Source organism: Heterocephalus glaber, unplaced genomic scaffold (genome assembly GCF_053883595.1).
Source record: "Heterocephalus glaber isolate CG9 unplaced genomic scaffold, H.glaber_assembly_v1.0 deba00000122, whole genome shotgun sequence".
NCBI classification, from domain to species: Eukaryota; Metazoa; Chordata; class Mammalia; order Rodentia; family Bathyergidae; genus Heterocephalus; species Heterocephalus glaber.
In genome coordinates, this window is record NW_028258138.1 from 69,176,267 (window position 1) to 69,199,799 (window position 23,533).

Here is a 23,533-nt window from a genome sequence, read left to right on the forward strand (position 1 = left end):
TGCTTCAGTGTACTCCCTGGCTATCTAGCTGATCTACTCCAGCATTGCAGCCAGACTGTCAGTGTGAAGCCCCTGCCCTGCTCTGGCCAGGGAGTGAGGAATCTAGGTCCCTTATTTACATACCCAGCTATCACAGCTAGGCTTCCAGCCCTGCCTGTCAAGGACACTGGCTTGCAGCTGCTATATAAGTATCACTCCCCCACAACTTCTCAGGTTTGGTCCAGGAGGGCTCCCTCTAGGGTACTGACCCTCTTGCTGTGCCATACAGATACTGTTAAAATACTTCCGTGGTCCTGTAAACCTGCTCATATATTATTTCTCAGGATTTTCATCCTGAATAATATGGACAGAGCAGTTGACTCAAAGCAAAGAGCAGTAAACACTAAGAGCTATTAGCACTGATCAGGTGCAGAGAACAGCAGCCCTCAAAAACCAACAGCAGAAACCAATGTTCAGTAGGGTTAAGGTACAGCCCTACAACATCTGGCACAAGTCAGCCCTGGAAGTCAGCAACACCAGCAGTAGTGACTACCAGCTGGTTGTGTCAACTGTTGACATCCAACATTAGCTGCTATCACTGGATGACATCAGAACTGCCAGCAGAGCTGCAGTTGGCAGATCACAATTTCTATCTAAATCGAGTAAAAGAACCCTAGGCTGGTTGGGGACACTATGAGAACAGGGAGAGCTAAGAGGAAAGCAAGGCATAAGTTTTACATAGCCACAGTCAGGCTCACAGAAAGGTAAGGCCTTAGCTGTCCATGTTTCATGTTTACAGCTAGAAAAAAATTGCACTAAGAAACTCTTTGAAGGAAATAATATATTTTTTTGAGTTAACATAGCAGTTTCAGGCTTTCCATTATTTATAATAGCTGATTTTGGCAAAATTTGACCCTGCTGTGGTTTAACATGTCAAGACAAACCCAGGAGGTGGACTCATAAATGAGGTTATTTATTTGACTAGTAGGATGTGGTATGTGCTCTATATATGTATTTTATAATCTAATTCTGCAACTATCAATATATTAGCAGTGACACTGATCTATTCCATTTGCAGATGAAGTTAAGGACATAGAGTTTTATTTCTAGAGAATGCTATCTCTGATAGCTCCCCTCATCACAAATCTGTATAAGATCCACAAAAATGTATAAGATCAGTCAGAATTGAGGGTCACAGCCAGTGTAGTAACCTCCTTCTTTGTATTGATTCAGAGGTATGCAGAGCCCAAAGTGCCCAAGCACCTACCTCAACCTCCAGTCCAGTGAAATAATTGTCCACTCCCCCAAGTCAAAGCACACTTCTCTTTGGAATGAAGACTTCTGGGCTAGTAGAACCTAAAGCAGGAAGCAAAAATTTTGGCAGTGCATCACTGGGAAATGAAAAAAATGATAATGTTTTTACCCCTTGATTATTGGACCCACAAATCCTCACAGTAGGTAAAATACTGTCAGATATTAGATTCTAGACTTAGAATCTGCAGCCTAGAGGACATTTCTTCAGCTCTACAAAGTATTGCCACCTGGCAGCAGACTCTTTGCTTATTCAAAAAGCCATTTTACTAGCTGATTGGGATGGTGAGGTATATGATAAAATCAGTAAGTTTCATCACTATAGGCCTATTGCTGTACTTCATTTGTTGTAAAATCACTTCCTTGATCAGAAGTCATGTTAAATGGAACACCATGTGAGTGGGTAGGTATTGCAATAGCAGTTTGGGAAGAAGCAAACTACTTTTTCTGTGTACAGGAAAATAAAAGTCCACCTTGAGAGTAAGTATATATTAGTCAAGTAAGAATTGCCACATCTTCCATGCTGGAAGTAATTTGAGGTACTCAATCTGTCACAAAGTAGGTAGGTGAACAATCAGGGTGTCCTCACAAATTTGCTTTTCACAGTTGTGATGAAAAACATGTCGTCCAGACCGTCCAAGGTTGGAAGAACTGTTCACATAATAAATCCAGTCTAACTTTCTAATCTTCCTTTGGATACCTTCCTCTGTAATATTCCAAGGCAGTGCTGCTATTTTACATGACTTGGTGTAAGACACATTTTGGTCCATATTTCAATCAAGCAACTATGAGATCTTTCTAATCTCTAATTATCAGGCTTAATTCTATCTGCAACCTTAATTCCTCTTTGTTAAATTAAAACTACTGTTTTAACAAATGTTTAAACTATTCATAGATTTCAAAATTAAGATGTGGGTATCCTTTCCTGTTCATTCACCTCACCCACTTCCTATCTTCTTAGCTACTTCTATTTCCTCTCCTGGCCCATTCTGTTCTGCTCAATTCACAATGTTAGTATGTCTGCTCTTTTCAGTCTCCAGTGATCTCATCCATTCCTGTGACTTTAAATACCATCTAAATGATATTTCTTTGGCTGAAGTGTTGCTCTGTTCTTTCCACTGTTGGTTTCTCTGCCAGGGGGCCTTACATAAACACGGTCTATAGTAGTTTCCTATCTCTTCACTCCATTTACATTCCTTTATGGCCCTAATCGTAATTATCATAATTTGAAACCATTTTAGTTGATTCAAGGATTGTTTTTTTGTGTTTTTTTTTAATTCTTTTATTGGTACATTGTAGGTATACAACACAATTACATTTCTCATTGGGAATTGTACCTTTACATAATGCATCTTGGTTCTTATTTTTTCCCCATTCCTAGTCCTCCCTTCAAGCCCTCCACCCTTCCCTATTTACAAAGACTTTATTTCCATTTTTCCCATTTCTCATCATTTTTTCCTTTCCCTTCTTTCCTTTCCCCTGCCCCTCCCACTACCCCTACCCCTTTGGAGCTTTTCTTCCTATTTTACATTATCGATTATTCATTCTAATCATTGGTACATTTTAGGTATACAATATAATGACTTTCATCATTGGTAATTTGCACCTTTACATAGTCTCTCTTGGTTCTTATTTTTCACCATTGCCCAGCCCTCCCTTCAACCCCTCCAGTCCTCCCTACCTACAAAGATTTTGTTCCTATTTTTCCATTTTCTCATATTAATCCCATTCCCTTCTATCCTTTCCCCTAGCCCTCCCACTTTCTTCCCCTTTGCCCCTTTTCTTCCTATTTCACATTACCTATTGTATGTTTAGTCCTTATTTACACTTTCAGGTTCTCACACCAGAGAAATTATTTGGTATTTATACATGTGTGTCCTATTTATTTCACTTAAGAGTATCGCCTCAATGTGCATCCACTTAGCTATAAATGTCTCTAATTTCTCATTTTTTATGGCTGAGTAGTACTCCATTTTATTAAAAAACCACATTTTCTTTATCCAGCCTCCAGTTGATGGGCATTTGGGCTGTTTCCAAGTTTTAGGTATTACAAACTGTAGTGCTATGAACAAGGGCGCATATATATCACTGTGGTATGATTCTTTTAATTCTTTGGGGAAGATCCCCAGCAGTGGAATAGTGGGGTCAAATGGGACTTCCAGTCCTAGTTCCTTGAGGTATCTCCATACTGATTTCCACAGTGCTTGCACCAGTCTACACTCCCACCAGCAGTGGAGCAGGGTTCCTCTTTCCTCACAGCCCCGCCAGCATTTGTTATTGGTTGATTTCATGATAGCAGCCATTCTTTCTGGAGTGAAGTGGAATCTCAGCATTGTTTTCATTTGCATCTCTTGAATGACCAGTGATGTTGAACATTTTTTCATGTATTTATTTGCTATTTCTACTTCTTTGTCTGAGAAATGTCTGTTCACTTCAGATGTCCATTTTTGGATTGGGTCTTTAAATTTGGGAGGTCTGACCTTTTTAAGTTCTTGATAGATTTGAGATAGTAGACCTTTGTCTGAGGAAGAGCAGGTGAAGATTTTTCCCACATTGTGGGTTGTCTCTTCACACTGCTGGTGGTTTTTCTTGATGTGCAGAAGCCTTTAAATAAGAAGAGATCCCACTTGTTGATTGTTTGTGCTAGTTCATGGGCAACTGAGGCTTTGTTCATAAAATCTTTTCCTCCACCGATGTCTTCAAGGGTTCTACCTAAGCTCTCTTCCAACTGGTTCAGAGTTTCTATTTTAATATTTAGATCTTTAATCCATTTTGATTTTAGTTTAGTGCATAGTGAGAGATATAGGTCTAGTTTTAATCTTTGGCAAGTTGAAGTCCAATTTGTCCAGCACCATTTATTAAAGAGGCTATCTTTCCTCCAGTGAGGGTATTTGGCTCCTTTATCGAAGATGAGATGGCTGAGTGCGTCTGGTGTTGTTTCTGCATCTTCTAATCTGTTCCACTGGTCCTCAGGTCTGTTTCTTTGCCAGTACCATGCTGTTTTTATCACAGTAGCTTTGTAGTAGAGTTGCAGGTTGGGGATTGTGATACCCCCTGCCATGTCTCTGTTACCTAGAATTGCTTTTGCTATTCTGGGTCTCTTCTTGTTCCAAATGAATTTTTGGATTGTTTTCTCAAGGTCTATGAAGTATGCTGCTGGGATCTCAATTAGAATTGCATTAAATCAATATAGCAGTTTTGGAAGGAGGGCCAGGGGATGTCTGTCCATTTTCGGATATCATCTTCAATCTCTCTTTTCAGAGTGCCATAGTTTTCAGAGAAGAGGTCTTTGATTTCTTTCGTTAGGATGATTCCTAGGTATTTCAGTTTTTTTGGATGCTATTGTGAAAGGAATTATTTGCCCTATTTCTCTCTCAGTGAGTCTGTCATTTGTGTAGAGGAAAGCTATTGATTTTTGTGTGCTGATCTTCTAACCAGCTACTCCACTGAATTTGGTTATTAAGTCTAGAAGAATTTTGGTGGAGTTCTTGGGGTCTTCTATATAGAGTATCATGTCATCTGCAAATAATGACAATTTGACTTCTTCATTTCCTATCTTTATTCCTTTTATTTCATTCTCTTTTCTAATTGCCATGGTTAATGTTTCCAGAACTATATTGAACAAGAGTGGTGATAGTGGACATCCTTGCCTTGTTCCTGATTTGAGTGTGAAGAATTTCAGTTTTAGACCATTTAGTATGACATTGGCTGTTCGTTTTTCATAGATGGCTTCTATCAGTTTGAGGTAGAGACCATCTATTCCAATTTTGTGTAGGGTTTTTATCATAAATGCATGTTGGATTTTGTCAAATGCTTTTTCTGCATCTATGGAGATAATCATATGGTTTTTGTCCTTGGCTCTATTGATATAGTGTATTATATTGATTGATTTTCATATATTGAACCATCCCTGCATTCCTGGCATGAATCCCACTTGATGAGGGTGTATGATCTTCTTGATGATCTTCTGCATTCTATTTGCCAGTACCTTATTAAGGATTTTTGCATCTATGTTCATTACTGAGATTGGCCTATAGTTTTCTTTTTCAGTTGAGTCTTTCTCTGCTTTGGGGATCAAGGTGATGCTTGCTTCCAGGAAGGAATTTGGGAGTATTGCTTCCCTTTCAATTTCATTGAAGAGTTTAAGCAGTAGTGGCAGCAGTTCCTCTCTAAATGTCTTGTAGAATTCAGCAGTTAAGCCATCAGGGCCCAGGCTTTTCTTAGTTGGTAAGTTTTTAATTACATTTTCAATTTCATTGGTTGATATTGGGTTGTTCAGAATTTGTAGGTCTTCTTTGTTCAACTTTGGTAATTCATATGTATCTAGGAATCTGTGCATTTCTTCTGTGTTGTTCATCTTATTGGCATATAGCTTCTGGAAGTAGGTATTGATGATCTTCTGGATTTCTGCTGGGTCTGTTGTAATTTCACCCTTTTCATTCCTAACTGCATGGATTTGGGCCTTTTCTTTCCTTTTTCTGACAAGGTTGGATAAAGGTTCTTCAATTTTGTTGATTCTTTTGAAGAACCAACTCTTGGTTTCATTGATTTTTTGTATCATTCTCTTAGTTTCCATTGCATTGATTTCTCCTCTGATCTTTATAATTTCCTCCCTTGTATGAGCTTTGGGGTTGTCCTGCTCTTCTTTTTCTAGAAGCTTGAGGTTCAGCATCAGGTTGTTTAATTGGGCTCATTTCCCTGCTATGAATTTCCCTCGTAAGACTGCTTTCATTGTGTCCCATAGATTCCGATATGTTCTATTGTCATTGTCATTTAATTGAAGGAACTGTCTGATTTCTTCTTTAACTTCCTCTGTGACCCATTGGTTATTCAGAAGTGTGTTGTTCACTTTCCACGTGTTTATGAAATTTTTTGAGTTTCTTTTGCTATGGATCTCCAATTTCATCACACTATGGTCTGATAATATACAGGGGATAACTTCAATTCTTTTGCTCTTACTTAAACATGTTCTATGTGTTAGTATGTGGTCTATTTTTGAGAATGACCCATGTGCAGCTGAGAAAAATGTGTATTCTGATTTTGTGGGGTGCAAGACTCTGTAAACATCTGTTAAGTTCATTTGTTCAAGAGTTCGATTGAGTTCCAGTATTTCATTACTTATTTTTAGTCTAGTTGATCTATTTGTGACAGTGGGGTGTTGAGGTCCCCCACTACAATTGTATTAGTGCATATATGACTTTTCATGTGGGTTAGTATTTGTTTTATGTAGTTGGGTGCACTAGTGTTTGGTGCATAGATATTTATGATTGTCATCTCTTCCTCTTGGATTCTTCCCTTTACAAGGATGTAGTGTCCTTCTTCATCTCTCTTACTCAGTGTTGGTTTGAAATCTACTTGATCTGCCAAGAGGATAGCTACTCCTGCTTTTTTTCGTGTTCCTGTCGCATGCAGTATTGTTTTCCACCCTTTAACTTTCAGTCTATGAGTTTCCTTTGGAATGAAGTGTGTTTCTTGTATGCAGCCTATTGTTGGATTTTGCTTCTTGACCCATTCTGCCAGTGTATTTCTTTTGATTGGTGAATTGAGACCATTAACATTGATGGTTACAACTGAAATGGATTGACTTATCATTGCCATGACTTTTTCTTTTTGTTGGGTTCTCCCCCTTTCCATTTAATTTCTTGTCATGCCAGATGGGTTCATTCTGCTTTGCTTCCTGGGGTTGTGATCCTCAATGTCTGTTCCTAGGATATTGTGTAAAATTCTTTGGAGTGCTGGTTTGGTATTCACCAAGTTCCTAAGGTGCTCTTTATCATGAAAGTATCTTATTTCTCCATCTATTTTGAAAGATAGTTTTGCAGGGTCCATCAATCTGGGTTGGAGGCTGTTTTCTTTTAGGGCTTGGAATATGTCACTCCAAGCTCTTCTTGCCTTGATGGTTTGTGTTGAGAAGTCTGCTGTGATTCTGATGGGCTTTCCTTTGTATGTGATTTGTTTCTTTTCTCTGACTGCTTGGAGAACTTTGTTCTTCTGTTGTGTTTCTGGAATCTTAACAATTATACACTTATGTGTAGATTTTTTTTGATCAAGGCTATTTGGAGTCCTATATGCCTCACTTATCTGTATGTCAAGCTCTTTTCCCCTGCTTCCGAAGTTTTCTGCCATTATTTCTGTGAAGAGGTTTTTTATTTCAGTGCACTCTCTCCTGTTTCTTCATTGAGCCCAATCAGTCTTATGTTATTCTTTTTTGCATCATCTAGCAGCTGCTGGATTGATTTCTCATGTTCCCTTATAATTTTGAAGCAATTTTTCTTTTCCTGGTCACTAATTGCAATCTTATCTTCTATATCTGAAATTCTGTCCTCACATTGGCTCATTCTGCTGTGTAGACTTTCAGTGGAGTTTTTCATGTCCTGGAAATCTATTTGCATCTGTTTTATGGATTCCATTTCTTTCTTATGTTGGGATTCCATCATGTTCCTCAGCTCCTGTCTAGATTTATTAATCATGTCTTGCACTAGGGGCACAATTTCTCCTGTTATCTGAGAAATTATTTCTGATTTCATTTTTTCCAGATCCCCTTTTGTTGCCAGTTCAGTGGGTCCAGATGATTGAGTATCAGAGTGTTCCATCTCATTTCCCTTTGTGGTTGCTGTAGCTGATCTGGAAGTCTGGTTTTGAGACTTATTTACGTGTTTTCTGATTTCAACTGGTAGCGCCTGCACAGATTACCTCCTCTGAGCTGGGAGAGGTAGGACAGGGGCCGGGAGCAGTGGTAGGAATGGTGATCCAAAAGCCCTTTCCTGTGGGCTGGGAGCAGCCGGAGGGATGGTGGCCCGGAAGCCCCTTCCTCTGGACCAGGAGCAGTGGGATGGTGGCTCAGAAGCCCCTACCTTTGGGCCGGGTGCAGCAGGACTCAGTACCTTGGTCTGGTTGTCTGGTGTCCTCTTCATCTTTGTAGTGTGGAACCAGGTGGCTGCCTGTCTGCAGCAGGCTGATTCAGCATGTACTGCATGCCTAGGGCCCTCAGCAGGGCATGCACAGACCTGCCTATCTGCAGCAGGCTGCTTTGGCATGTTCTGGGCCACTCAGGACCTCGGTAGGGTGTGCACAGACCTGCCTGTCTGCAGCAGCATTCATTCATTGTTTGCAGAAGATCTCCCCAGTTAAAACCCAGATACAGGAAGACAGAGGTCTTGACAATGTTATACTTCATTGTAATTACCTTAGTACATAGTATAGTGCTTGCTACATACAAGGCACTCAAAAAATGCATAGAATGAATCATCCAATAAGTGAAAGAATGAATAAATGGGAGAAAGAAGGGCCCTCAAAGGAGGCTAGTATACAAATACCAGAAAAATAGAAAGAAAACTGAGAGTATCATTACAAAGCCACAGTAGATGTTATAAAATGTCAAAATATTCAATGTAGAAAAAGATCAGGGTGAAAATTCCATTGAATCTTAGTTGCTCTAGTAAGATATTCCAACATAGCAGAGACAGACCAGCAGCTTGCAGTGGGCTACTGGTAAATGAGAAATGAAAAAGTGGAGAAATATAAGGTATCATTTCACAATTTATTTTTTAAACCAGCACATAATAATTACATATTTATGTGGTATAGTGTGATATTTTAATATGTGTCTATGTACAATGTGTAACATATATACAATGTATACTGATCAAATTTGATTGATTAGTATAACTAGTACCTTAAATTTTTATCATTTCTTTGTGTTGAGAACAAACATAACACTCTCTTGTAGCTATGTGAAATATATAAAATATTTTTGTTTACTGTAATCACCCTACTCTGCAAAGCAACACCAGAGTTTATTCTTCCTAACTGTAACTTTGTACCATGGAACAACCTCTCCCTATCTGCCCCTTCTTCCACCCTCCAGCTTCTGATAACCACTATTCTACTCAGAACTTCTGTAAGATCAACTTTTTTTTAACTTCCACATACATGTGAAGCCATGAGATACTTGTCTTTCTGTGCCTGGATCATTTTACTTAACATAATATCCTCCACCCGATTTCATTCTTTTATGGCTGAACAATATTCCATTGTGATATATGCTACACTTTTTTAATCCAGTCATCTGTTTATGGACTCTTAGTTTGAGTCCATATCTTAGCTATTGTGACTAGTACTACAATAAACATGAAGATTTAGATTTTTTAAAAAATAGTACATGTTTGCAATACATAGTGAATGCATTCATTGTGGGTAGTTGGAACATGTACCTAGCTTTTTGATGTAATGATTTCCTGCACTTTTTACTATGAAGGAAACTAAAGATATCTTCCCTGTGGAGACAGGAAGCAAGTAGTAAAGGAAGGGTACAATTTGTAGGTTCCAGAGAAGGAAATTGACAAAAAGGCTGAGAAAAGTCTAACTTAATCTTGAGACAAAGTCAGATTCTTAGAAAAAGATATGCTATACTAAGTGTGGTGTGAAAAGAGAAATAAAAATTTGTAGATATTACTGAGGACATAATGGAAGAAGAACCACTAACAACATGAAATCTCAAATCAGGGTAAAAATACCTGGTTATTACATGGCAATTCTAATCTCAGACATGGTAAACTTCAAGTTAAAATTAATTAGAAGGACAAAGAAGGTCACTACATACTAGTTAAATAATCCAACAAGAAGAGATAACATTAATAAACATATATGCACCAAATACTAGAGCACCTACCTTCATAAAACAGATACTGCTGAAATTAAAAGATCAAATAAACATTAACACAATCATACTAGGGGATTTTAACACCCCCTTTCTCAAAGAGACACATCAACTAAACAAAAAGCTAATAAATAAATTTCAGAGATGAACCACACTTTTGAACATATGGACTTAATATATACAGAATATTCCACCTCTCTACAACAGAATATACATTCTTTTCAGCAGCACATGGTACCTTCTCCAAATTAGATCACATAATAGTCCACAAAGCCTGATTAAGCAAATATAAAAGTACTGAAATTACCCCCATGCGTACTATGCAACCACTGTGCAGTGAAAATAGAGGTCAACAACAGAAGAAAATTTGGAAAAGGCAAAAGCTCCTGGAAAATTGATAACATACTCCTGAATAACCAATGGATCACAGAAGAAATCAAACAATACATTTAAAAATTCTGGAAGTTAATAACCATGACTGTTCAACTCAACAAAACCTTTGGGACTCTTTGAAAGAAGTCCAAGAGGAAAATTTATTGCAATTAATGTGAACATTAGGAAAACAGGGCAACCCCAAATAAAACAGAATGAGAAATCTTAATACTTGAGAAACAACAACAAATCAGGCCCAAACCAAAACTGAGGAAAGAAATTATGAAGATGAGAGTGGAAATTAATAAAATTGAGACTAAAAAAACATTAAAACAAATCAATGAAGAGAAGATATTCTTCTTCAAAAGAATAAATAAAATAGACAAGCCTTTATTAAGACTCACCAAGAGAAAGAGAGAAAAGACATATAAATGCAATTAGAAATGAAAAAGATGAAATCACAGACACTGTTGAAATTCAAAAGATAGTAATGACTTTAAAACAATTATATTCCAACAAATTGCCAAATTTTGAAGATATGGACAGATTCCTAGACACATACAAACTACCAAAACTAACTCAAGACATATATATATATATATATATATATATATATATATATATATATTTAACAATCCAATCACAAACAATGAAATTGACTCTATAATAAAGAATCTAACACCTAAAAAAGCTCAAGACCTACTTTGGGGCATAGGCCCCAGCTGAGGGCCCACCTAGCAAACAGCTGTGCAGGCACAAAAGCCCCAGGCAAAAGCCACCCCAAAATACCAGTGGCTCAGCAGTGCATTCCCCAGGCAGGGCCCCACCCAGACATTAGCAGCTTGAGCATGCAGGCCACAGCTGAAGGCCCATCTGGAAAAAGGCTCTGCAGGCACACAGCCCCAGCCAGAAGCCTTCTTGTACAATAGCCCAGGATGGGGATCCAGAAGACCATCATTCTGAACCCAGGTATTGGTGCAGTTGTGAGCAGCAGAGAGAAGGCCTCTCTGAGGCTTGTTGAGAATTGAAGCCCACTGGGAGAGCTCAGTCACTTCAATAAAGGTGCAGCAGACTGCAGTGGTTGAAATGAGAAGACATCTAAAAAGTCTCAAAACCAGACTTCCAGATCACCAAAGGCAACCCCAAGGGGCAACTAGATGGAACAATCTGAAAGTAAACCACCTGAACTCCATGAACTGGCAATGAAAGAAGATGTGGAAAAAATAAAATCAGAAATAATTTCTCAGATAACAACAGAGATTGTGTCCATAATCAAAGACATGATTAATAACTCTAGAGCAGGCACAGATAAAAAAAATAGAGGAGCTAAGGAATATGATAGAATCCTAGCATAGGAAACAAATGGAATCCATAAAACAGATGCAAACAGATATCCAGGAGATTAAAACTCCACTGAAATGTTACACAGCAGAATGAACCAATGTGATGATAGAATATCAGATATAGAAGACAGGATTGCAATTAGTGACCAAAAAAAGAAAGATTTCTTAAAAATAGCAAGGGAACATGAGAAATGAATCCAGCAGCTACTACATAATGTGAAGAAGAATAACATAAGACTTATCAGAGTCAATAAAGAAATGGGAGATAGTGCAAATGATATTTTTAAAAAACTGTTCACAGAAGTAATGGCAGAAAACTTCCCAGGCAGGGGAAAAGAATTTGACATACAAGTAAGTGAAGCATATAGGACTCCAACTAGCCAGGACCAAAAAAATTCTGCACTTAGGCACATAATAGTCAAGATTCCAGAAAAGCTACAAAAGAGCAAAATTCTACAAGCAATTAGAGAAAAGAAACAAATCACATACAAAGGAAAGCCTATCAGAATCATAGCAGACTTGTCAACACAAACCCTAAAGGCAAGAAGAGCTTGGAGTGAAGTATTTCAAGCCCTAAAAGAAAACAACCTCCAACCCAGGTTGATGTATCCTGCAAAACTGTCTTCAAAATCGATGGAGAAATAAGATACTTTCATGACAAAGAACACCTGAGGAACTTCATGCATACAAAACCAGCACTCTAAAAGATTTTAAATAATATCCTAAAAAAAGAAAATGAGAGGGCTGGGGATTTAGCTCAGTGGTTCCACCACCTGTGTTGCAAGCATAAGTTCCTGTGTTTGATCCCCTGTACCAAAAAAAAAGACAATGAGAGTCACAACCCCACAAAGCACAGTAGAATGAATCCATCCGGCAAGACAAGGAATTAAATACAAAGTGGGAGACTCCAACAGCAGGAAAAGGTCATGACAAGGATAAGTCAATACATATAAGTTATACCCATCAAGGTTAATGGTCTCAATTTACCAATCAAAAAAAATAGGGCCAGGGATTTAGCTCAGTGGTTCCACTGCCCGTCTCACAAGCAGAAGGACTTGAGTTTGATTCCTGGTGCAAAAAAAAAACGAAAAAGAAATAGACTGACAGAATGGGTCAAGGAGCAAGATCCAATAATATGCTGCAGACAAGAAACACAATTAATTTAAAAAGAAACTCATAGACTGAAAGTTAAAGGGTGGAAAACAATACTCCATGTGAGAGGAACCTGAAAAAAAGCAGTAGTAGTGTCCTATTTGCAGATAAAATGGATTTCAAGCCAACACCAACTAAGAGAGACAAAGAAGGCCACCACATACTTGTAAAGGGAAAAATCCAAGAGGAAGAGATGACAATCATAAATATCTATGCACCAAAAACTAGTGCACCCAACTATATAAAACAAATAATAATGGACATGAAAAATCAAATAAGCACTAATACAATAGTAGTGGGGGACCTCAATACCCCACTGTCACAAATAGATAGATCAACTAGACAAAAAATAAACAACAAAATACTAGAACTCAATCAAACTCTTGAACAAATGAACTTTACAGATGTTTACAGAGTGTTCCACCCTACAAAATCAGAATACACATTCTTTTCAGCTGCACACAGGTAGTTTGCCAAAATAGACCACACACTTGCTAATAGAACATGTTTAAGTAAGTGCAAAGGAATTGAATTTATCCCTTATATATTATCAGATCATAGTGCTATGAAATTGGAAATCAATAGCAAAAGAAACCACAAGAATTTCATAAACACATGCAAATTGAAAAACACACTCCTGAACAACCAATGGGTCACAGAAGAAATTAAAGAAGAAATCAGACAGTTTCTACAAATAAATGACAATCCTGATACAATATATTGGAATTTATGGGGCACAATGAAAGCAGACTTATGAGGGAAATTCACAGCAGTGAATATTCATATTAGGAAAACAGAGCAAGCTCAAATAAATAACCTAATGCTGAAACTCAAGCTTCTAGAAAAAGAAGAGCAGGACAAACCCAAGGCTCATGCAAGGGAAGAAATTACAAAGATCAGGGCAGAAATCAATGCAATGGAGACTAAGAGAACAATACAATAAATCAATGAAGCAAGGAGTTGATTTTTCAGGAGAATAAACAAAAATGACAAACCCTTAGCCAACCTCATCAAAATGGAAAAAAAAAAAGGCCCAAATTTATGCCATTAGGAATGAAAAGGGTGAAATTACAATGGACCCAGCAGAAATCCAGAGGATCATCAATGCCTACTTTATACATCAATAAGATGGAAAACACAGAAGACATAGACAGATTTCTAGACACATATGAATTACCAAAGTTGAGTGAAGAAGACCTAAAAATTCTATACAACCCAATATCAACCAATGAAATTGAAAACATAATTAAAAACTTAGCAATGAAAAAAAGCCCAGGTTATGACAGCCTTCACTGATAAATTTTATAAGACATTTAGAGAAGAACTATTACTACTACTGTTTAAACTCTTCAATGAAATTCAAAGTGAAGCAATACTCTCAAATTCATTCCTGGAAGTAAGTATCACCTTGATCCCCAAAACAGAGAAAAATCCAACTGAAAAAGAGAACTATATGCCAATATCCCTAATGAACATAGATACAGAAATCCTCAATAAAATACTAGGAAACAGAATGCAGAAGTTCCAGAAAAAACATTCAAAAAATCCAACACCTATTCATGATAAAAATCCTACAGAGAATTGAAATAGACTATCTTTATCCCAACTCGATAAAAGTCACCTATGAAAAACCAACAGCCAACATCATACTAAATTGTCAAAAACTGAAATTTTTCAAAATAAAATCAGGAACAAGACAAGGATGTCCACTATCACCACTCCTGTTCAATATAGTTCTGGAAACATTAGCCATAGCGATTAGACAAGAGAAAGAAATAAAAAGAATAAAGATAAGAAATGAAGAAGTTAAATTGTCATTATTTGCAGATGATATGACACTCTTTATAGAAGACCCCAAGAACTCCACCAAAAGTCTTCTAGACTTAATAACCAAATTCAGTAGAGTAGCTGGATACAAGGTCAACACCCAAAAATCAATAGCCTTCCTGTACACAAACAAGAGACTCACTGAGAGAGGAATTGAAGAAACAACTTTTTTCACAATAGCATCCACAAAATTGATTCGTTAGGAATCAACCTAACAAAACAAATCAAAGACCTCTACTCTGAAAACTACAGCACTCTGAAAAAAAGAGATCGACAATAATATCAGAAAATGGAAAGACATCCCTTGCTCCTGGGTAGGAAGAATCAACATAGTGAAAATGACCATACTTCCAAAACTGCAATATAGATTCAATGCAATCCCAATTGAAATTCCAACAGGATGCTCCATAGACACTGATAAAACAATCCAAAAGTTCATTTGGAGCAGGAAGAGACCCAGAATAGCAAAAGCAATTCTAGGCAACAAAGACAAAGTAATGGGTATCACAATCCCCAACTTGAAACTATACAACAAGGGTACTATGACTAAAAAAAATTTTTAAAGCATGGTACTGGCAAAGAAACAGACCTGAGGATCAGTGGAACAGATTAGAAGACACAGAAACAACTCCAGACATACTCAGCCACTGCATCTTTGACAAAGGAGCCAAACACCCTCACTGGAGGAAAGATAAACTCTTTAATAAATGGTGCTGGAAAAACTGGGTTTCAACTTGCCAAAGATTAAAACTAGACCTATATCTCTCACCATGCACTAAACTAAAATTGACATGGATCACAGATCTAAACATTAAAACAGAAACACTAAACTGGCTGGAACAGAGGTTAGGTAGAACTCTTGAAGACATTGGTGTAGGAAAAGATTTCATGGACAAAACCTCAGTTGCCCATGAACTAGCAGAAAGAATCAACAAGTGGGATCTCTTCTTATTAAAAAGCTTCTGCACACCAAGAGAAACCACCAACAGAGTGAAGAGACAACCCACATGTGAGGAAATTTTTTTATCAGTTGTTCCTCACACAAAGGTCTACTATCTAGAATATATAAAGAACTTTTTAAAAAATCAAACCTCCCAAATTTAAAGACCCAATCCAAAAATGGGCATCTGAAATGAACAGACACCTCTCAGACAAAGAAGCAGAAACAGCAAATAAACATATGGAAAAATGTTCAACATCACTGGTCATTTGAGAGATGCAATTGAAAACAACACTGAGATTCCATCTCACCCCAGAAAGAATGGCTGCTATCCAGAAATCAACCAGTAACAAATGCTGGCAGGAGTGTGGGGAAAAAGGAACACTCCTCCACTGTTGGTGGGAGTGTAAACTGGTGCAACCACTGTGCAAATAAGCATGGAGATACCTCAAAAAACTAGAATTAGAGGTCCCATTTGACCCAGCTGTACCCCTCCTGGGTTTCTTCCGAAAAGAACTAAAAGAATCATACCACAGCGATATATGCCCACCCATGTTTATAGAAGCACAGTTTGTAATAGCTAAAACTTGGAAACAGCCCAATTGCCCATCAAGTGGAGACTGGATAAAGAAGATGTGGCTTGTTAAAATAAAATGGAGTACTACTCAGCCATAAAGAATGAGAAATTAGAGACATTTATAGCTAAATGGCTGCATATTGAGGCCATACTCTTAAGTGAAATAAATAGGACACACATGTGCAAATACCAAATAGCATCTCTGGTGTGAGAAACTGAAAGTGTAAATAAGGATCAAAATGTATAATAGATAATGTGAAATAGGAAGAAAAGGTCTAAAGTGGGAGGCATAGGGGAAAAGAAAGAAGGGAAAGGAATAAATATGAGAAAAGGAAAAAATGGAAGCAAAGTCTTTGTAAATAGGGAGGGGTGGAGGGGTTGAAGGGAGGGTAGGGGACTGGGGAAAAAATAAGAACCAAGGTATATCATGTAAAGATACAAATTCCCAATGATGAATGTCATCATATTGTATACCTAGAATGTACCAATAAACTTAATGAATAATTTTTTAAAAGCCCAAGACCTGATAGATTCATAGCTGAATTCTACAAAATCTTTAAGGATATTATGTCACCAATATTCCTCACACTATTCAAAGAAATTGAAAGGAATGGAGTACTCCCAAATTCATTTATTGAAGACACTGTCACCCTGATCCCAAAACTAGATAAAGACCCAACTGAAAATGAAAACTACAGGCCAATCTCTTTAATGAACAGAGACACAAAAATCCTCAACAAGATATTAGCAAACAGAATGAAACATACTATCAAAATGCTGATACATATGATCAAGTAGATTTCCTCCCAAAGATGCAAGGATAGTTCCACATACATAAGTCTATAAATGTAATACATCACATAAACAGGAGCAAGGCCAAAAAACCACATGACCATATCAATAGAGGCAGTAAAGGCTTTCAACAATATCCAGCACCCCTGCATGATAAACACCCTAATGAAAACAGGTATACAAGAATTATACCTGAATATGATAAAAGCTATTTATGACAAGCCAATTTCTAGTGTTATACTAAATGGGGAAAAACTAAAAGCTTCTCTCCTAAAATTAGGAACAAGACAAGGATGTCTACTAAAACCTCTGCTAGTCAACACAGTACTTGAAACATTAGCCAGAGGAATTAAGCAAGAGAAACTCTACAAGAAACTCTTAGAATTAATAACCAACTTCAGCAAAGTAGCAGAATACAAGATCAACACAGAAAAATCATTAATATTTGTGTATTCCAACAGTGAACAGGATGAGAAGGAAATTAGGAAAAAAGTACCATTCACAGTTGATTCAGGAAAAATAAAATATTTAGGAATTAACCTATCCAAAGAAGTGAAAGACCTCTACAAAGAAAGCTACAGTACACTGAAGAAGGAAGCTGAAGAGAACATCAGAAAATGGAAAGACATCCCTTGCTCCTGGATAGGCAGAACCAATTTTGTCAAAATGGCCACACTTCCAAAACTGCTATACAGATTCAATACAGTCCCAATCAAAATACTAACAACAGGGCCAGGGATTTAGCTCAGTGGTTCTGGCTCCTGCCTTGCAAGCACAAGGTCCCGAGTTTGATCCCTGGTGCCAAAAAAAAAAAAAAAAAATACTAACAACATACTTTTTAGATCTAGAGAAAATCATCCTAAAATTCATATGGAACCAGAGGAGGCCCCAAATAGCAAAAGTAATTTTGGGCAACAAGTGCAAAGAAGGTGGCATAGCAATACCAGACTTCAAACTATACTACAAAGCAATAGTGATAAAAACAGCATGGTACTGGAACAAAAACAGATTTGTAAATCAATGGAACAAAACTGAGTATACAGAAACCTCTCCAGATATATTCAACTATTTGCTTTTTGACAAAGGATCCAAAACCATATGTTGGAGGAAAAGTGGCCTATTCAACAAGTAGTGCTGGGAAAACTGGTTATCTGCTTGTAGAAAAATGAAACTAGACCCTTATCTCTCACCATATACTAAATTAAAATAAAAATGGATCAAAGATCTAAACATTAAATCTCCTGGAAGACAAAATAGGTAAAATACTTGAAGACATGGGAACAGGAAAGGATTTTCTAAACAGAACCTCCATCATACAGGAAATAGCAGCAAGAATCAACAAATGGAATTATATCAGACTAAAAAGCTTCTGTACAGAAAAAGATTCAATCAGTAAAGAGACAACCTACAGAATGGGAAAATATATTTCCCAGCTACTCATTAGACAGAAGACTAATATGTCGAATACATAAAGAACTCAAAAAAGTTAAACCTTATAAAATCAAAGAACCTGTCAAGAAATGGGCAAGAGAAATGAGCAAACACTTCACAGTGAAAGAAATACAAATGTTCAATTAATATGTGAAAAAATGTTCAACATCTCTGACCATTAAAGAAATGCAAATTAAAACAACACTAAGATTCCATATTACTCCAGAAAGAATGGCAATCACTAGGAAATTAAACAATAACAAATGTGGGTGTGGTTGCCATGAAAAAAGGAACCCTCCTCCATTGTTGGTGGGAATGCAAACTAATACAGCTGTTATGGAAATCAATATAGAGATTTCTCAAAGGACTAAAATTAGAAATTCCACACAACCCAGCTCTCCCCCTGCTACAAGTCTTCCCCCAAAGAACTTAAGTCATCATATTACAGCAATACATGCATACTAATGTTTATAGCAACACAATTTGCAACAGCTAAAGCCTGGAAGCACCTTGTATACCCATCAACAGATGACTGGATAAGAAAAACATGGTATCTATATATAATGGAATAGCACTTGGCTATGAAGAATGACAAATTTATAGGAAAATGGATGTACCTGAGAAACATAACGTGGAGTGAAATAAATCAGACATACAAGCTTCAATATTCCTCACTTGAGTGAGGCAAAGTACAACAAAGAAAATGAAAAAAGATGGACAGAAAGGGACAAGGGGACAGATTTTGCACAATAAGGAAATAGTACAAGAGAACAAAGAAAGGAAGGGGAAATAAGAGGAATAAAGATACACCATGTACAGGAACCTAATAACCCTAATCAATGTAAATAGTATAAGCCATAACATGTGCTAAGACAAATAGTACCAACAAGTATGGAAAAGATGGTCAGAGAATCAGAGGAGGAGGCGGAAGGGGCAGGGAAGGGAAAGGGGATTAAAAAAATAAACAAGCTGTAATATGTACATATAACCACTTGCTAAGATGATTGCAAACTGCACAAATTACAAACATTTACTACTAAAATAAAATAAACAAGAAAAAAATATATATACCATGTATACAATAGATGCAGAAGCACCAGTAATACTTTTCTAATTTATCTGTCGTATATGTGCTTTATATCATCTAAAATCCAATGCTTATTCTGAAAAATTATGTAGATATCAGTGATATCTCTTTATCTGGCTCTGTCAAAGCAAATGGTGCCTATATTCTATTCTCTAACACCAATGGAGCCAAGCTTTAGTAGAAAACCCAGAGCATCAAATTCAACTACATAGTACTCTATTGATGTGCTTCCTTTGACATTTGATATTTCCCTACTTTAGACATGCACTTGATGTCTCCAAATGAGGAGAAACCTCATCTTTCAGGATTCTGGGCACACTCCAAAGGCTGTGGCCCCTGAGAGTCAGTGAGTTCAAGTCCATTACCATGTCATTTCACCATCCTCCAGGCAGGAGACCTAGAACACATTGCAAATGGTGAACCTAACATGTTGTCAAGCACAAAAGTTTTTGTTTGTTTGTTTGTTTTTACTTTTTTTAGTTCATGTTTGCAGTTCATAACGATTACAGTCACTCTAGGGAATTGGAATATGTACATACCAAATTTCAATTCTTCTTTTATTCCTCTTTCCTCCACCTCTCTTTTATTTTTCCAGCAATAGATTCATTTATTTATAAGACCCCATAAAGTTAATGATCAAATATACAGGTTGAAACCAAGACTAGTAAGCCAAAAAACATATAAAACATGTAAAGTGGTTGTACTAAGTCAAGGTACATTTTTAGATGCATTGTCCATGCTGGATTACAGTACCTTTTCTCTCTCTTTTTTTCCTATTATCTGTCTTTTTTGTTTTTAGTTTCCATCACTTTATTTTGGAAAAATAGAAAACTCACCAATATGCAGATGTGATACAGAAAGATGGAGGGGAAATGTAAACAGAGGGGCAGGGATAGCACCCTGACCCCCCAGAGAAAAAGGGGAGCCATCGGGAATCTTATTTGGCAGCTAAATACAAACTGGGGATTGGAGGAAGAAGGGAGGGGTCACAGAGGTCTTGGGGTCCCCCTCTCAAGACCCCTAGAGAAAGGGGTCATTCCAGGATATAAACAAAAGCTAATAAATAAATAGAGGCTTCATCTGGGTCAGGGTGGGATCAGCTAAGCAGCAACTCCCCTCCTGGGGCAAGCTGCTCTGGAGATTAAGGGTGGAAGGCACTAGAAGTAGAGGTATCCTTGGCCCTTCTGTAGTGTAAAGGCTCCCTGCCCCATGGCTGAGATGGGGGTCAGGAGGATCCCAAGGCACTTGACAAGGCTGGGGGAGGGGCTTATAATGGAGGGCATGGGTAAACACTGCACTCCAGCAAAGAGGTGCAGAACGGACCTGCATTTGTTCCTTTCATCCTCAAGTGTCACTCCAGAAGTGCAGGGCCCAGCCTGCTCCCACCCTGACCTGGTGTGAGAACTCGGCACGGGGGCAGTCACACACCGTTAGGCACCAGGGGCAGGGGCAAGAAGGTGGACTCAGTCCACCTGGGCCCCCGTTGTGGTCTCTAGTGTTCCTGTTTGCTCCCAGAGGCCCAAGCACCCAGCAGTGGAAGGGGCTATGGGATGACAGGGCCTTCCTCCTACCCTGGGGAGACTGGGTCCCTGGTATCTAAGGGCAGTGCTGAGATTTTACAGTTCAGACCCAGGCTCATCCCTCCACTCTTTCTCCTGGTGGGAGCAGGGTAGGCTCCCAGGACTGGAACAGAACCATAGGAGCAGGAAGGGATGAACACAGAGGCACCCCCAGAAACTTTGGCAAAACAAGGAGCTTGCTGGAAGGGTGGGGAGAGAGCACAGCCGGTCCTCCCCCAGTCACTGGTGGTGTCCGGGAGATGGTCAGTCTGCTGCCTGGAGCCCAACCCAGTGGCTCCTGAAGCTTGTCCACCTTCTCAGGTTCCTCTAGGTCCATGAGGTCTCCACAGATGAGACAGATGGCACTGAGCAGCCCGGTCTCTGTGTCATCCATCTCCAGTGGCAACAGCTACCCAGCAAAGGCAAAGATGAGGTCTGTGATCAGCCCAAAGCCAGCATCTGGGTCCGGTTCAGGGTCAGCCCATTGGAGAAGGTCATGGTGTCCTGCTCTGGGTGTACTTTGTGGAGATCCTCAGCATCAGGATGTCCAGGCAGGCAGCCTTGAGCAGAGAGATTTGGTCAGCAATACTGAGCCCTGTAAAGCCAGGCAACTGCTTAGCAAACTCTACAATCTTGATGATGCACTTGGCGTCCAGCTCACTGAATTTGTCCCACAGCCCCAGATCCAGCTGCACAGTGGTCGGCACTGGAGTTTGTGGTTTACTTACCCAGCTGGCAGACCAAGGGGAAGGTCTCCTGATGGGCTTTGCTGACCTCAGTGATGAGCTCTTCTAACTGTGGGCTCAGCTCATAGCTGTCAGGTGACCCTTCTTCCTTCACCTCTTTCTTCTTGTTGCTCCTGTCATTCCATACAGCTTCATCGGACATGCCCACTTCAAAGAACTTTTGCAACCGGCAGTACTGGCAGCGATTCCTGGTCACCTTGTTGATGATACATTTTTTATCTTGATGACATGTGTACACCATGTTCTTCTGGATGCTGCGTGGGAAGAAGCCCTTGCAACCTTCACATGAGCTGACCCCATAGTGGTAACCAGAGGACTTGTCATTGCACAGGAAGCATGGCTTGTAGACCGGAGGAGGCAGTGGGGGCGAAGGCGAGCTGGGAACCATCTCCTCTGAGCTGGTGCTCGGTGTCTCCACTGACAGAGAAGCCATCTCCTTGGGGAGGTCAGGGTGGCCCAGGCCCCGGAAGCTAGGGCTCAGCATCTGAAATGGTGGAGACCCCTTGAGTGCCCCTGGAAAGGCAAAGGGGAAACCTGCTCCTGAGTAGCCAGATCCAGGCCCAAGGGCACCGGCTGCAAAAAGTCGCTCCTTATTGGTGGCCATGGTAGCTGCGCTGTGGAAGTCCCTTGGGGTCTACAGTGGGCGGGGTGATCTTCAGCCTCAGCCCCCGCACATGTCCACTGCCCCAGCCTGGGAGGCTTAGGCTTCGTGCCGCCCTGCCTGGCTGGCCCACTGGGACTCCAAAGGTCCTTGAGGATATAGACTGTGGTCCTCCAAACCACTTCTCTACATAGAAGATGACTTCAATGCTGGAGCTTCAAATGTGAGGACTAGGATTACAGCTGTGCAAGACACAAGCCCCTCTGGCCACCTGAAGAGATTCCTTCCTACATACTGGTTCAGGCTGAGTGGACTGGGCAGTAACTGGAGGGGGGTCAGGGAAGGGAGGCCGTGGAGCCCCAAGATCGGGCGAGGGCGGTCTCGGGTCGCAGCGTCACCATGTCCGGGGATGGCGGGAATGAGAGCCTCCACGGGGCCAGAGCACTAGGCTGGGACTGTCCGGGGGCCACTCAGAGTCTGCCTGCCACGTGACCGCCCCAAAATACCCATTTTCTCCCAAATCGCACACTGACTCTGCAGTCAGGGACATGGAAAATATTTTCTTTCTTTTTCTCCCTCCCTACCCCCCCATCTGCTATTATCTGTCTTTTTTTTTTTTTGTATTAAATTCTTTTATTGGTACATTGTAGGTATACAACACAATTACATTTCTCATTGGGAAGTGTACCTTTACATAATGCATCTTGGTTCTTATTTTTTCCCCATTCCTAGCCCTCCCTTCACCCCCTCCACCCTTCCCTATTTACAAAGACTTCATTTCCATTTTTTCCATTTCTCATCATTTTTTCCTTTCCCTTCTTTCCTTTCCCCTGCCCCTCCCACTACCCCTACGCCTTTGGACCTTTTCTTCCTATTTTACATTAACGATTATTCATTCTACTCATTGGAACATTTTAGGTATACAACATAATGACTTTCATCATTGGAAATTTGCACCTTTACATAGTCTCTCTTGGTTCTTATTTTTCACCCTTGCCCAGCCCTCCCTTAAACCCCTCCAGTCCTCCCTATTTACAAAGATTTTGTTCCTATTTTTCCATTTTCTCATATTAACCCCATTCCCTTCTATCCTTTCCCCTATCCCTCCCACTTCCTTCCCCTTTGCCCCTTTTCTTCCTATTTCACATTACCTATTA

The 23,533-nt window shown here is 39.2% G+C and overlaps 1 pseudogene; it reads right to left on the reverse strand.

Annotated features, from left to right (window-relative positions):
• Positions 1-21,105: 21,105 nt before the first annotated feature.
• On the reverse strand, positions 21,106-22,379 carry LOC101724354 (retinoic acid receptor gamma pseudogene; annotated as a pseudogene).
• Positions 22,380-23,533: the final 1,154 nt, after the last annotated feature.